We start from the raw sequence: 16,589 nt of genomic DNA on the forward strand, positions 1-16,589 counted from the left end.
TTTCAGGGCACCAAGGTTAAGGTCAAGGTCACCGTTACTATTTATAGAAAATCTTTGTCAGCGTTGTTGCGACTTCATTTTTGAATGGATCCTGACCAAACTTCATATATTGGTCCAGCATGGCAATACCTAGATAGCCCATGCCTGATAATAAGCCCATCCATGTCTATTGCAGTTCAGTGCAAATGACAACTGATGTTATTTCAATGTCCTGCAATAACCCCACCCCCCATTTTGCGTCAGAGTTCATGTGTTAGCACGCGAGGGGATTTGTATCGTTTGCGATGCCTTGTTTTGTTTGACAGAATTTGGTAACAGCTCAGTTTATCATTATATATTAGTGAAGTCCCATTGAGTACTGAAGACGTCTATAGAGTACTGAAGTCTATAGAGTACTGAATACGTCTTTTAGAGTACTTAAGACTTTTATAGAGTACCAAAGATGTCCATAGAGTACTAAAGACGTCTAGAGTACCAAGGATGTCCATAGAGTATGGTTTGTGTGTCTGACAAACAACAGAGAAACTAAAGTTGTTTAAGCATTGAACCTGTTATTATGAAGTAAAAAGGAAACAGGTAGATCTAGATAAGACTTTCCTTATGATATTGTTTGATGCATCATTCCCATTGCTGATTTACATGTGTAATGAGACGATCGACCCTACCACACAAAAATTATCTATAAAGGATTTCAGTCTTCGCTGTTTCCATGTTTCCACCAATATCTAGCAAAAATCTGATGCTAATGAAAACAAAAGGCTTACAGGGCTGCAGTAGTCGCCAGAGTTCTGATACACTGATTTCTATTTTGTTTGCTGTGATCAGACTAGAAAATTATAAACATACATGTAGTCCAAATACAGGAACTGTGAATTTATCGACAACTGAATAAACACACAAAGAAACACTCCAACTGCCTTTAAGTTTGAGAGAATCTGGATATGCTGATGAAGATTGGTGCCTTTTTTTAGCTCACCTGCCCGAAGGGCAAGTGAGCTTATATGTAATTATGCCGTGGCGCGGCGTCCGTCGTCTGGCCGTCGTCCGGCCGTCTGTCCGGAGTCAACTTTTCCATTCAAGCAACTTTTTCTCAATAACCAAAAGGCCCAGAGACCTAATATTGGGCCTGTAGCATGCTGGGGTGAAGGGCTACCAAGTTTGTTCAAATGAATAAAGTTGACCTTCATTCAAGGTCACAGAGGTCAAAAAGGCTAAAATCTTTAAACGACTTCTTCTCAATAACCAAGAGTCCCAGGGAGTTGATATTGAGTCTGTAGCATGCTGCGATAAAGGGCTACCAAGTTTGTTCAAATGAATGACCTTGACTTTCATTCAAGGTCACAGGGGTCAAATATGCTAAAAAAAATTAAACGACTTCTTCTAAATAGCCAAAAGACCCAGGGACTTGATATTGGGTCTGTAGCATGCTGGGGTGAAGGGCTACCAAGTTTGTTCAAATGAATGACCTTGACCTTCATTCAAGGTCACAGGAGTCAAAAAGACTAAAATCTTTAAACAACGTCTTCTCAATAACCAATAGTCCCAGAGACCTAATATTTGGCCTGTAGCATGCTAGGGTGAAGGGCTCCCAAGTTTGTTCAAATGAATGACCAGGACCTAATATTTGGCCTGTAGCATGCTGGGGTGAAGGGCTCTCAAGTTTGTTCAAATGAATGTCCTTGACCTTCATTCAAGGTCACAGGAGTCAAAAAGGCTAAAATCTTTAAACAACTTCCTCTCAATAACCAAGCGTCCCAGGGAGTTGATATTAGGTATGTAGCAAGCTGGGGTAAAGTGCTACTAACTTTATTCAAATGAATGACCTTGACCTTTATTCAAGGTCAAAGGGGTCAAAAAGGCTGAAATATTTAAACGACTTCTTCTCAATAATCAAGAGTCCCATGGAGTTGATATTGGGTCTTTAGCATGCTGGGGTGAAGGGCTACCAAGTTTGTTCAAATGAATGACCCTGACTCACATTCAAGGTCACGTCGATCAAGTATGCTTAAATCTTTAAATGACTTTTAGTGAATAGCCAAAGTGCAGAGAGACATTATATTGGTCCTGTAGCATGCTTTCAAATAACTGCAGGATCCATATATGAAAAGATCACTGCATTGCAGGTGAGCGATTTGGGCCCATTGGGCCCTTGTTAAAAAAAATTGGCCCGAGGGGTGAGTTAGGTCCAAATGTTAAAGAGTTAAACTATCATCTTATTTCATACCAGTACGAACTACTTCCATCAGATAAATCAACAAAGTACACCCAATAGTGTAATTCCTCTAGGGGGTTAAGAAGCTTTGTACTAAAAGAGGAAATACAACATGTATATGATGAGCTCTATTACCTTCACGCTCTCTCCACATGGGCAATGTGAAGAGTAAAAATATTTTTGATAAAGCCACTGAAGAAACTCTCATATGGTAAGAGTACTTGATTTTAACATATCTGGTTCTGAAATATTGATGAAAGTTTAGCAAATTTGGGCGTTACCCATTCAGCCCCTGGGGTGGATCAAAATGTTCATAATAAAACTAAAAGAGAAGATATTGTCCATTTCATACGGTAGCTGATTAAGGAAAAGTCGTTTGCTTGCGTTACCATTGTAAAAAAAAAAATTTCGAAGACCCCAACTTCAACGAAACTGCAGGGTTTTTTGGTTTTTTTTTTAGTTTTAGAGAGAAAAAAAAATGAAAACTAAAAAAAAACCAAAAAAACCTGGAGTTTCATTGAAGTGAAGTGCACTTTTTCAGAGAAATTGTAATGACTAAATTAAGATTATCCCGAGAAAAAGGCAAAAATTGCCCTAATGAGCCAGCATAGTTTCATCATGAAATCGAAAAACATATTCTTGACTTGACAAATCGGCCATGGAAGTTTTAACTATCTCCTGTACAGTAACCACTGGACTTGACCCCGACAACCTTGACAACCACTGGACTTGACCCCGACAACCTTGACAACCACTGGACTTGACCCCGACAACCTTGACAATTCTCATTATATGGACAGGAATACCTTGAGAAGTATTTGTTTTTTCATTCAGTCAATTTTAAGTTTCCTCTGACGACTAGGTATATACACTTTAGGCCCTTAACATCACTGACGAGTCCAGCTACATGATGTAGTTTACTTTTGAGCGTACATAATTATTTCGGTAATCCGAAGGTTTCTGATCCCCTTTTAAAAATCTGATATGGGCCGACTAACGTACTCAAATTTGAGCGAATATCAAGTTTTAACACATTGGTGTACTGGTGATGGCAGTAGCCCAATCATAGTTTAGAGAAATGTTTCAACTCTAAATCTCTAAAATAAGATTACCACTAAAACAGGTAAGTTTTACAGTAATCCCTAATTAGGCTCTACTGTATCAACCCTTTATGAGTCCCTCACCACCAGCGGAAGGCAGTCACTGACAATAGGGAATTAGTATCTTAATATTTCCACTGAAATCAACAAATATTGCACACCAGTACTTTCTGAAACAAAATGTCTTGAGTGTATAGGACAACAGCATTTCCTTCCAACTTCATTGGTAGCCCGAGTTTCCTCTGGCCCTGACACCATGTCTGGTGTTAATATGGTGTCAGGGCCAGAGGAAACTTGGGCTACTTCATTGGCAAACACAAGAATAGGAAGTTGAGTCGATACCATACAGTCTCCGGGCTGCAGATGGATTGCATGACAAAGCTAGATGGCCCGCTCTTCTCTGGAATATAAAGTCCCCGTTTCTGTTGTCTCTGTATACCAAATGACAACGATGCCACTTAAGCTTGCCGGGTCAATGAGATGTCCATGAGAAATGTCATTTTTAATTCAGATGTATATGTGTCAGTAAAGTACAAGGATTTGTATATAAATGATCAGATTCGAGGCATTATGAACCTTTGCCCTCAGGGGCTCGTTTCTATCGATTATCAATAATATTTGAGTCCAGTGTCAGGGATCAACACAACATATAATAGTCTATTGTTGCTCTATTGGTCCTTGATGCTGGACTCAAAATATTGTCATTTACAATCAATAGGAACGAGCTCATGAGGTTTTGCCAACAGACAGATATATGAACCGTTGTGCCAAGTTCTTTTGCCTTTGACTGGTCACGAAATATAACAAAAATGACTTCAAAATAGCCACAAATACCTATATACACTGTAGATATATCTGGCTATTTTTAATATAAGACTAGACATGCCCCTGTGCACAGACTGTATCTAAAGTTATTACAAACAAGGTGTAGGTCCGGTACTGTACGGACATTCCATTCATCAGGAAACGTTGACACGAGATCTTTCCACCTTTCCGAGTGTGTCTTTTGGGCAATCTCGCCATCAATCCAATTCAATTCAAATTTTATTTAACTTTAGGCCTCACAGCCCATCAGTATAAATACATGTTACAACAATACAATAAATATGACGCATATGTCGTAATTATTAATTATACACATGTAATAGCGGTGGCCCTAGTGACCAATTCCACCCTAAATATTAAAGCCACACAGGTGGTCTGAACTAGTGGTCCAAAAGGGCCGCTCATAATTAATGATTTTGAACAGGTGCATTCGCTAGAGAGGTGGAATTTACACATCAGCAGAATGACCGCGAATGGCGATCTTCAGAGGAAACTCGGTCTAACGCTACACAATATGATAAAGTTAAGGTGGGTGAGAGAGCTCTAGCATCGACACTAACCTCTAAAATTGTTTCGGTGAAATAAACAACTTAAAGGAAAAATAGGAAATCATTGTAAAACAAGCAAAAACGACACAATAAACTGTTTTGAAACACCGTAAGCCAAAACAGAACAACATCCTATAATTAGGATCTAACGATGGAACGGGATGCAAGTAACAAAAAAGTAATTAATTAATCACTAAATGTGTTAACTCCATTACGTCATTCACAGGTGCCTGACTCGTTTTATAAAATAATAACATATAAGAGTACATATAAATGAGATACATGTATATGTTATTATTTTATAAAACGAGTCAGGCACCTTTGGTTCATTGTAATTTGTATGGTTTGTCATAGTTATATATACCGTAAATTGTGATATTTTAGCGATAGTATTATTTCAGCGCTTTTCCCGCTGAAGGCATTCTGCTTAATTATTAAATCACGCGCTAATTACACTTTGTTTATGTTGTTTTCTGTGGCAGTCATTTTGAACCGCATAATTCATTGTTGGCTGGCCTATTTAGATACCTTAACGGCTAAAATGTGAGTTCGTCAAAGTAAGTACGTTTGCATATCTGTAATCATATGCGCTATAATCTTTAATTTTTGGGGAAATAAAGAGATTCATAGACACACAAACTTCAGTTATCTGTTCAATTTATTTCGTGTTAAGTTGCTGTAATATGCAGTGTTTTGTGTCACTACAATTCCATACCACATAAAATGTCCAAATAGATGTTTTATATAGTCACAGGGCTCCGTTTCGGGATTTTTCAGTTATGACGTCAGTTAATGAGCAAAGCACTAAAAAATCCAGTATAAATTATACACATTCTAAAAAAAATTAAAGTTCGATGTGTCGATGCATAAAATACAGCCCCAAATTAAAGTGTTGCCAAACATTGCGTAAATGACATCAATAATTGAATTAGAGCGTAGAGTCTGTAGTGATTTGTAATTGAATTACACGAAAATCACGTGCACGTGATAACACTGTTGTTTATCAGTGTGATAGACAAATCATTGTAACAATACATGTGGACTGGGATTGGTTTTTGTTTTGGTGTACATTACGGCAACAGACCAGGGACGTAGCTCGTGAGAGTTAATTAATTACTGGTTTATCGCTTATATGACTCCTCCTAATGCTAAGTTTCGTCTCACCGACCATGCTCGAATTTCAAGTTCTTTATTAGTAATCATTGTCCTATCCGCGTGGCGATATATTATATAATATGTCAATTTCGTTGTCAACATGGAAAGTATTCAGTTTGATTGGCGATTTCCATGCTTGTCAAAAAATATTGTACTTAATAAAAGTCCTAATTGTCCATGTCTACACAGGACCTTGACACGAATCCCCATCCCACGGTCCATATAATCATATTCATATGGGCCGTGGAATGTGAACTCGTATAATGATGTTATATATGATATTTTGCCCCTGGAATCGGTAGAGTAAGTGTTGTTTCCCTTGGTACGGATTTGACCATCCTTGCGCGTGTGACTCATTCATGTTTTCCCGGTCATTTCTCACTATTTTTACACAGTTTAGCGCCAGACTGTATACTCTAAAGTAAACCGTACAGTTTGGTTATCGACAAACTACTTAACAACACATAATTCGTCCTCTAAATAACTGTTTGACATAACACGATACTTGTATGATTCAAACACACCCGCGTACGTAACGCTCCGCTGCTGATATCACGAAAATTATGCAGGGTCAGAGGTTGACATCCGGGGAATTATGATCAATTCTGGTCTCCATTGACCGGAGACGGCATTGTTTGGTTCATGTGTGCGGGAAAATATATTTGACCTAAAAATAATGTGAAAATTTTAGCAAAGCACCGTTATTTTGTTTGCGGAAAGTGGGATTTATTCAGAAGAATTCTGGCAGTGTCTCCAAAGCAGAAGACATTCAGGTAAGAATTATACTTTCACTCCAAGTGGATGATGTCATCCAATGTTGGGGATGCTGACGGGTTGCTGCAACTGCGAAGAGTCTGAGAGATGGGGCCCACAAAGGGGCACCCGGTTAAACACGGAATGTCACCTCAATTTTTCAATATTTCAAAGGATTTTTGTAGGTATTTTACTGCTGTTTTCTGGATATTTACCTAAATATGTATGTTTGATTTTAAACATGCGGATTTAGCAGACGAAATTTTCATTGTGTATTGGAAAATTATCAGGGACCCGGCTTGTGTATTGTGACAAGTGTCAAGTTAACCGGCTGTGGTAGGCATTCAATAAAACTATTCTTTAAATATGGTTGTGTGTATTGTAACATAAATCAATGTTATGTTTGGCGAATTTATGACAAAGAAATCAATCGTTAATATAATGATAAACATACAGGCATTATATATTTGTCAATAGGAAATTTACTCAATTTGAAGTTACCATTTCCCCCTAAATGGACCCAATTTCACAGTTACATTGGCAGAACTCCAAAAATTAAAGTGTGAATGTCTGCATGGAAAATTGCATGCTGGATTTTGAGATGAAATTTTCACACATCGATTGAAATTATTCATTTGATCACAAACGGAAGTTTCAAGTATAAAACAAAAAGTACAGTACACTCAGGGTATTTATTTTGTTTTAATGTCAGAAATTTGGGACAATATGGCTATTTTTAACTGATATATTACAGTTCCAGTTTTCATGATTCTAAGCTTTTATGTTCTAAGTTAGTTCTGACACCTGGTGTAGATCTAATTCACCGAGGCATTACAAGTCATCAGTTACATATGTTGTACACATATGAAACAAATTAGGCTGTAAACAGTATTATATATATATATATAAACCAGTGTTTCAAGTAGAAATCGTACACTGATGCTTAAAGACTTAGTGTAATTCTTGTAGGTCTGAATTTAGTTTTTCTCTGTATATACCGTCATAAGTCAGGAATCATAAATTTTCTCCAGATATTCAGCAATTATTAGCTACAATACAAAATTTTTGCAGTAGGCTACCAGCCACATTCCGAATTAAATTATTTTTTTTTATTTAATTATAAAATCAACATCAGAAGCATAATGATAATCTATTGAAAATAAAAAAATAAAAATAGAAAAAAAATAAAGAAGTTACAAGTACATATATGTATAGGGATATTGGTACACAATATGTATGGTATTACTATTGGTCCAAACAATACTGCTATAGTACACTATAGATGGCTAACTGGTGTGGTTAATTGTAGCCTTTGCAATACTGTTGTAATAGTTATAAGTAGTAGGTGCTAATCAAGTGTAATTAAATATCTTTACAGGAAATGTAAATGAGATTAGTATTCAAGTTTCAGTGGGTATCCACATACCAAATTATCAAATGGATCCTTTCCATTCACTGGGAAATTGGAAATGGATGGAATTTTACATTTATTTTTCAAATTTTTCTGAAATGAAATTTCTCTCCTCCTCCCCTTACTCCCCATCCACCCCAATTAATACCATCCCTCCTCCTTCACTCACACCATTTGCCCCTCCCCACTACTATTTGCCCCAACCTTTTTGCCAACTTTCCACACCTTCCTTCCTCAAGTCAATTCTAAAGCAAAAAAAAGGTATATCGAAAAAGACAGGATAAATGGCTATTACTCTGAGTATGAGAATAAATGTTAGCCCTTTGGGCCTGTTGCAGGATAAAACAGTGGTAGGAACAGTGAGTATGTACAAGTATATAGATATATATAGGTACAGGTAGATTCTGTGATAACATTGGTGATGGATGTATCGAGTATCCATGCATGCCTTCAAGTCACAAGGCCTTGATTTACAACTAAAACCAATGAGAAACAAAAATAGCGCCAACACTTCTGTCATTTCAAATAAAGATTACCATTAGTAAGTTTGAAGTGAATTATGAAAAAAAATTTTTTTTTTAGCGCTGGAACAAAGTTTCAGGTTGCTAATTTGGACACATTCTTGGAGAATATATATATGCAGATATGGTATTTTTACCCCTCATGTTATTGATTTTCACACATTCACACGCATGTAAATAATGTTTCCATTGTATTCATATTGTTTTTGTTAGCTTAGATATGCTTCATTTTTTTTGTCAGCCTCATATGCTGAGCCTACATTGTACACCCTCTGTTAGAATTACCATATTCCCAATATACCTCAATATAATAGACTCTATACAGAGCATTGATAAAAGATCACTTATTCAGACGTCTTTCCTCAAAGGAAACACAAACTTTGCTGTACACTGGAGCTCCAATTGAACCCTCCAACATTTGCATTTTCCTCCTCAGAATGAATCCCATTATAGGCATTGGAAATGTTACAATTCGTCATCACGTTATGATGGAGGGATAGATAAAGGACTGGGGATTTCCGTAAACTCCCTCAGGGCTATGAAACATTGGTCCGAAATTGTCATTACAAATGGCAGTTATTATTTAAAAAGCAAATAAAACATACTTTTCATATTAGTATTGGATTAATATTCCTCCTAAATATATATTGCCTTGAAATGCAAATACATAGGATTCCATATAAAAGATTCCTGAATGTCATATTTTAGAAAATTAGGAAAATCTGAATCATACATGATCCAATATCTTAGATTATATTCATAATTGAATAAATAATTCATCAAATTTTGTTTGTGACTCACACCACTGATAGGAAATGTGTGACATTGTCAATACTGTATAAATCATGCAAAGCCAGAGACTTGATGAATATTTAATGTTCTCACCTTGTAGTGGTACCTTATGGGTTATCATGACTACATCCGACTAGTGTATGAGTTTATGATTGTAGCTCACTATTATAGGTTTATTGTGATGACAGAGAAATATGAACTGACTTTGCTGAGGAATATATGCACCAAAGAATGCACACGTAGAATGTGTTTTTATGTTGTACATTTGTATATCTGTAACCTCAAATATGAAGTTGCAGGTGTGTAATTTCACCAGCCAGACACAGACAGGTCTAGTAGATTTGATATCAAGTTTGTGAAATATTGAAAGCTATTTGGTAGAACTTGTAGTATAAGTTTTCAAAATCTAATCAGAACTAGTGCTCTAAACAATATATACACTGCCAACCATAAAAAAAGATACACTCTTCTAAATTATTGAAATACAACAAGTGAATCAGAAACTTTAACTTTGTGATTTCTTGAAGATCATTTATTTGTGGTTGAAAATGGTAAATAAATGTTCATGACAATAACCATTGTGATGAAGTTTCAGGGGGGTCAGGTGAGGGACTGATTCTCCAAGTTATTCCAAAAATGCATAAAAAATTTTTTTTTATTATATGATGTTCCCTTACTTTATCCTCCATGAATTATCACTTAAAATTTATGCTTTTCTTTGAAAGTAAGCTCTCAATATTACAAATTTTCTGAAAAGACACTATATTGAAAAACTGAAATGTTGCATTTTAAAGGATTTGTAGATCATCAGCAACTGTATCGACTATTGATAGACTATAAAAGCATTATATTAAGAAGTTAACAGACAAAACATAAACACAATATTTTGATGATATTTAATGAATTTCAAAACATTTTCCGCAAAGTGTATAGGAACTATGGACGGCAGTTTATAAGATAATTCGGTAACCACAGAACTCGGTATTCTAAACAATATGGAACTCTACAGCTTCTTTTGTAACAGAAGTGACATTGATTTTCAATAATTCCAGTGGCTCTCCACCAGGGATTGAACCAAGGACCTCTGGTTTAGAATAAAGGACATGAATTTTTTAAAACTCGGCAGAGATAAACTTGTATGAGAATTCAGATTGATGAAAAAACCAGGGGCTTGAGGCCAGTGTGTCTACTTATGATCTGAAGGGGAATTCACCTTAGCTGAGTCGGTAGGAAGCAGAAAGTGTTTGACCATATGTATGATAAGATATTTTCTGTATTTTCTGTAGTGGCTGATCATAGTGAAATACGCTACTGATGATTGCCCCGAGTTTATTAGTTTATTTAAACATCATGACAAAAGGACAACATGAGGGAATGCATGTGACATTGCTTTGTGTGTAACCTGAGTGGAAACCATTGATACTGCAATCTGTGTCAGACATATGTTTTTCATCAAATGAAAAAAAATCCCTAATAGTACATGTATAAGATACTGTACTGTAAATTTAGATCAAGAAATGTTAAAAGTGGTCTTGATAGATGAGAGAGTAGGAAATATTAACCAACACATGTCAATGTTAAAGTTGATAAAGCCCTTAAATGACCCTGGCTGTTAATAGGACGTTAAACAAAATAAACCAAAACAACCAAGCTAAACAAAATAATAAACGCAGACAAAACAGTAATCACAGTAATCACAGTATGACATCAATGTAAGCCTTAAAAGGCTTGTGTGATGTATTATCGCCATGTCATTACAGAATGAGGTTTGTCAAATAGAAGGTTAGCGACTTCGGATTGGTTGTTTCTTCACTAAATAGATTATATATATGTCTCTGGATATACATAAATTATGGTAATGCACATTTTGAACACTTGAACTAATGTGCACTTATTTACACATACTATTTACACTTGATATATATGTATCTTGACAATTCCTGGTGTAGAACTTTTCTTTGAATTAAAAACACAATTTCACATTTCAGTCATTTGTTCAGTAAGAAAAAACAAGCTAATTGATAAAATAATTTCAAAAGTGGCACTGCAATCACTTTATAAAAATGAAGGTATAAACTTCCGTGGATGGTCCTTCCAATGTTTGTTCAATCTATCCTTGAAGCAATTGACACTGGGGGCTGAAACTACATGTTCAGGTAGAGCATTCCATGGCTTTATAACTCGGTTGCTGAAATAACTGGACACAAGATGTTTCTTACAGGGTCTCTTGAACAACTTTTTCGAATGACCTCTCGTTGCTCTATAGTCACATAGGGTAAATAATTTTTCCCTGTCCAGAACATCAATATTGTTCAGAATTTTGAACACTTGCAGCATGTCGGCCCTTTCGCGACGGTATTCTAGAGTTGGTAAACCAAGTGCTAACAGCCTCATAATCCATATCTAAACTCATATTTAATATCAGGAAATTGTTTTTATCAATGGGCTAATTCATATGTTATTACATATGAATCTGTGCTAATTATCAAGAACATTCTATATAATTATTTAAACGAGTAAGAAATACAGTGTTTCTGGTCAAGTCTGCATCTTTAGCTTGGTTGATTTGGTTTATTTTGTTTAACATCCTATTAGAAGCCAGGGTCATTTAAGGACGTGCCTGGTTTTGGAGTTGGAGGAAAGCCGCAGTACCCAGAGAAAAACCACCGACCTATGGTTAGTACCAGGCAACTGCCCCACGTAGGTTTCGAACTCGCAACCCAGAGTTGGAGCGCTAGTGATAAAGTGTCTGGACAAACCTTATCCACTCGGCCACGAAGGCCCCCTGTCTGCATCTTTTATGGGTATCAGAACTTTATAATCAGGAAAAAGTTAATGAAGAAATTTAATTTTGTAAAAAGGCAAGTGATATTCCTAGAATGCTGTACCGTTCTCTTCTTCGTGCTTGAGATAGAACAATATGAGGGTCTATGTTAGTGTACCAAACGACTCGGATGTTTGTTCAACATATCACATCATCTGTTGTCATTTTGCTTTAAATATACTATTTCTCTGTCAATTTCTGTTTGATATTTTCAAAACTTCAATTTAGTATTATTCTGAAATTGAAACATACCAACTATTATAACTAGGCAGTCATTTGACCAGATACAAAATATGTTTGTCGTAACAAACCAGATAATGAAATCTGCAATAGACTTTCTTTTAAATATTCATTAAAAAATTAAAACACCCAGCATTTCATCAAAGCGGACTACATGTATACTATTGTATGTATTAGTTAGTATTCTGATTGTTTACAGTACTGTGATCACATGACTTGTTCCATAGTTTCCATGTGTTCCAGCATCCATGTGTAGCTGTATCCTAAAGCCATCAATCACACCCACTATTTACATTTGATTACACTAATTAAGTTAGATCATAGGACATAGCTGTGTTTTATTTCATTGCCTACAGCTCGTTTGGAATGGCGTAGAGTTCAATATCATCGCTAACAGCACAGAAAAAAATCGTTTACATGATATATCCATCGTCAAGATATTGAACTACATTTAATGAATCAATTCATTGCTGTATGATAAAAAAATTGTAAACAACTGTTGACTGGTCTTATATCTATATGATGTGAAATTTGATTATTGTGATTGACTGTCATATTTGATCTAATGGATAAGTGGTGTTTTGAAATCAAAAGTTAGTGTAAAATAATTCTATAGAACTTGTATCAAGTGTATAGTTGGTCCTTGCTTGGCAAAGTGAATAATTCTGCTGGCTGGAATCTCATGTCACTGGATCAGGTACTGTATCTTTTGATCTAATAACCCAATTTTTGTACTGTTATTATTTGCGGAAATGGAGTTGTCACTTTTCATTAAGTTTTTGCAGATTGATATGAAACTTCAAATGGCTGTATTTTCACAATATACCTCTGTCTTTACTGAACCAATGAAATCTCTGACAGAAAAACATGTTCAACCTTATGAAATTATTGTAACAGAACAGAATGATAAAAGGTGATATTGTAGTTATTATCACTTTAATGGTACCTCTACTCATAGTCCATACATTTCTGAGTCTTGGCCAGTCATCTAGATGACGCTGTATTGTAGTGTTGGTCAAGTTTCACTGAGTAGTATTTCATATTAGGTATTGGCCATAAGGAATCCCAGACAGGGCCATAAAATGTCTAGTATGAAAACAAAATAGCCAGCCAGACACTCATCTCGCTCATCTCAAGGACTTTTATCCCTATAGACATGTGATTACTTCTGTTTTGTTATTACACCCTTCAGTACCACACTTTGTGATACTGTTATCATTTGTCCAGTATAACCTTGTTATACAGACATGATTTGTCCAAACCTTGTTATACTGTCATGATTTGTCCAGTAAAACCTTGTTATACTGTCATGATTTGTCCAGTAAAACCTTGTTATACTGCCATGATTTGTCCAGTAAAACCTTGTTATACTGCCATGATTTGTCCAGTAAAACCTTGTTATACTGTCATGATTTGTCCAGTAAAACCTTGTTATACAGCCATGATTTGTCCAGTAAAACCTTGTTATACTGTCATGATTTGTCCAGTAAAACCTTGTTATATTGCCGTGATTTGTCCAGTAAAACCTGGTTATACAGACATGATTTGTCCAGGAAAATCTGGTTATACAGACATGATTTGTCCAGTAAAACCTTGTTATACAGCCATGATTTGTCCAGTAAAACCTTGTTATACTGCCATGATTTGTCCAGTAAAACCTTGTTATACTGTCATGATTTGTCCAGTAAAACCTTGTTATACAGCCATGATTTGTCCAGTAAAACCTTGGTATACTGTTATCATTTGTCCAGTAAAACCTTGTTATACAGCCATGATTTGTCCAGTAAAACCTTGTTATACAGCCATGATTTGTCCAGTAAAACCTTGTTATACTGCCATGATTTGTCCAGTAAAACCTTGTTATACTGTCATGATTTGTCCAGTAAAACCTTGTTATACTGTCATGATTTGTCCAGTAAAACCTTGTTATACTGTCATGATTTGCCCAGTAAAACCTTGTTATACAGCCATGATTTGTCCAGTAAAACCTGGTTATACTGTCATGATTTGTCCAGTAAAACCTGGTTATATTGCCGTGATTTATCCAGTAAAACCTGGTTATAATGCCATGATTTGTCCAGTAAAACCTTGTTATACAGCCATGATTTGTCCAGGAAAATCTGGTTATACAGCCTTGGTTTGTCCAGTAAAACCTTGTTATACTGCCATGATTTGTGCAGTAAAACCTTGTTATATTGCCGTGATTTGTCCAGTAAAACCTGGTTATACAGACATGATTTGTCCAGGAAAATCTGGTTATACAGACATGATTTGTCCAGTAAAACCTTGTTATATTGCCGTGATTTGTCCAGTAAAACCTTGTTATACTGTCATGATTTGTCCAGTAAAACCTTGTTATACTGTCATGATTTGTCCAGTAAAACCTTGTTATACAGCCATGATTTGTCCAGTAAAACCTTGTTATATTGCCGTGATTTGTCCAGTAAAACCTGGTTATAATGCCATGATTTGTCCAGTAAAACCTTGTTATACAGCCATGATTTGTCCAGTAAAACCTTGTTATACTGTCATGATTTGTCCAGGAAAATCTGGTTATACAGCCTTGGTTTGTCCAGTAAAACCTTGTTATATTGCCGTGATTTGTCCAGTAAAACCTTGTTATACTGCCATGATTTGTCCAGTAAAACCTTGTTATACTGTCATGATTTGTCCAGTAAAACCTTGTTATACTGTCATGATTTGTCCAGTAAAACCTTGTTATACAGCCTTGGTTTGTCCAGTAAAACCTTGTTATACTGACATGATTTGTCCAGTAAAACCTTGTTATACAGCCATGATTTGTCCAGTAAAACCTTGTTATATTGCCGTGATTTGTCCAGTAAAACCTGGTTATAATGCCATGATTTGTCCAGTAAAACCTTGTTATACAGCCATGATTTGTCCAGTAAAACCTTGTTATACTGTCATGATTTGTCCAGGAAAATCTGGTTATACAGCCTTGGTTTGTCCAGTAAAACCTTGTTATGCTGCCATGATTTGTCCAGTAAAACCTTGTTATACAGCCATGATTTGTCCAGTAAAACCTTGTTATGCAGCCATGATTTGTCAAGTAAAACCTTGTTATACTGTCATGATTTGTCCAGTAAAACCTTGTTATACTGCCATGATTTGTCCAGTAAAACCTTGTTATACTGCCATGATTCGTCAAGTAAAACCTTGTTATACTGACATGATTCGTCCAGTAAAACCTTGTTATACAGCCATAATTTGTCCAGGAAAACCTTGTTATACAGCCATAATTTGTCCAGGAAAACCTGATTGTTCCAGCTACAAAAAGACTATAGAACTATATGAAGACAGTGAGGTTTACATGTAAATTAAAAATTGAAAGCAGTAGCTTATGAAATAATGTCAACTCCATCAAAGTTCAACTTGATGTAGTTTTAATGACAAAAATGTGATCGTAAAAAGTGTATTTGATTTTAATTGTTTTCAATTAATATTACTTCCACAGTTATAGTGACAGCATAATTTAATACTAAATTTTGATCCCAGTAATAAAAGTTTATAGTTATACTAGTTTTGACTACTAGACCATGTGGCTGCACAGTTTCATCTTTGTGTTTAAACATTAAATTTCAGTAATGCAATTCACTGTAGATAGATATGTTTAAAGGATAGTATAATGCATTTCATGTTTATGGTAGCTTGTAGTGTATAGTAGTAATGTAGGGGGTAGTGTGGATACTCTTCCAAACCCACCTTCCTTGGGGAATGACAAATGAACCAGCGTTAAATACAAAACACATGTTATCAAGTCTTTCCATTCAGTTGAATCAACGAACATTAGGCCAAACAAGTTTCTTATTTGTTGGTTACTTATATAATTACCTACAAACATATATACACCTATGTTTCTACAAATTTCAGTTTGTATTTAGGTGAACATGTTGCAGTTTTGAAACTTAGTATGGAATTTTTCTTCAAATGTAGAATTAATTTTTGATATAGCTTCTTGCAAATTATATATAATTTCATTTTATTGGGCATGCAACATTTAGCGAAGATTACATCAGTTTGGCTTGAAGTATGTCTTTCAAAGCTTCTTCAAACCATTGGGAAAGATATACATTTTATTTGGCAGATATCCATGATTTCAAACTGAGCTTCCATGATGAGTTTAATATTATAAAACATTGTGTTAAAAGATATAAAATTCCAAAAATAACTCTCTATCATCATGTGTC

At 35.5% G+C, this 16,589-nt stretch overlaps 1 protein-coding gene across 1 annotated transcript in view; it reads left to right on the forward strand.

Moving 5' to 3' along the window:
* The first annotated feature begins 6,459 nt into the window (after positions 1-6,459).
* Positions 6,460-16,589, forward strand: part of LOC117343126 (ras-associated and pleckstrin homology domains-containing protein 1-like) — a 182,162-nt gene continuing 172,032 nt past the window's right edge. The window contains exon 1 of the mRNA XM_033905440.1: positions 6,460-6,613. The gene's annotated coding sequence lies outside the window, so the exon portion shown is untranslated. The remainder of the gene's footprint in view (positions 6,614-16,589) is intronic.

The sequence above is a fragment of the Pecten maximus genome, chromosome 15, assembly GCF_902652985.1.
Source record: "Pecten maximus chromosome 15, xPecMax1.1, whole genome shotgun sequence".
Lineage (NCBI taxonomy): Eukaryota > Metazoa > Mollusca > Bivalvia > Pectinida > Pectinidae > Pecten > Pecten maximus.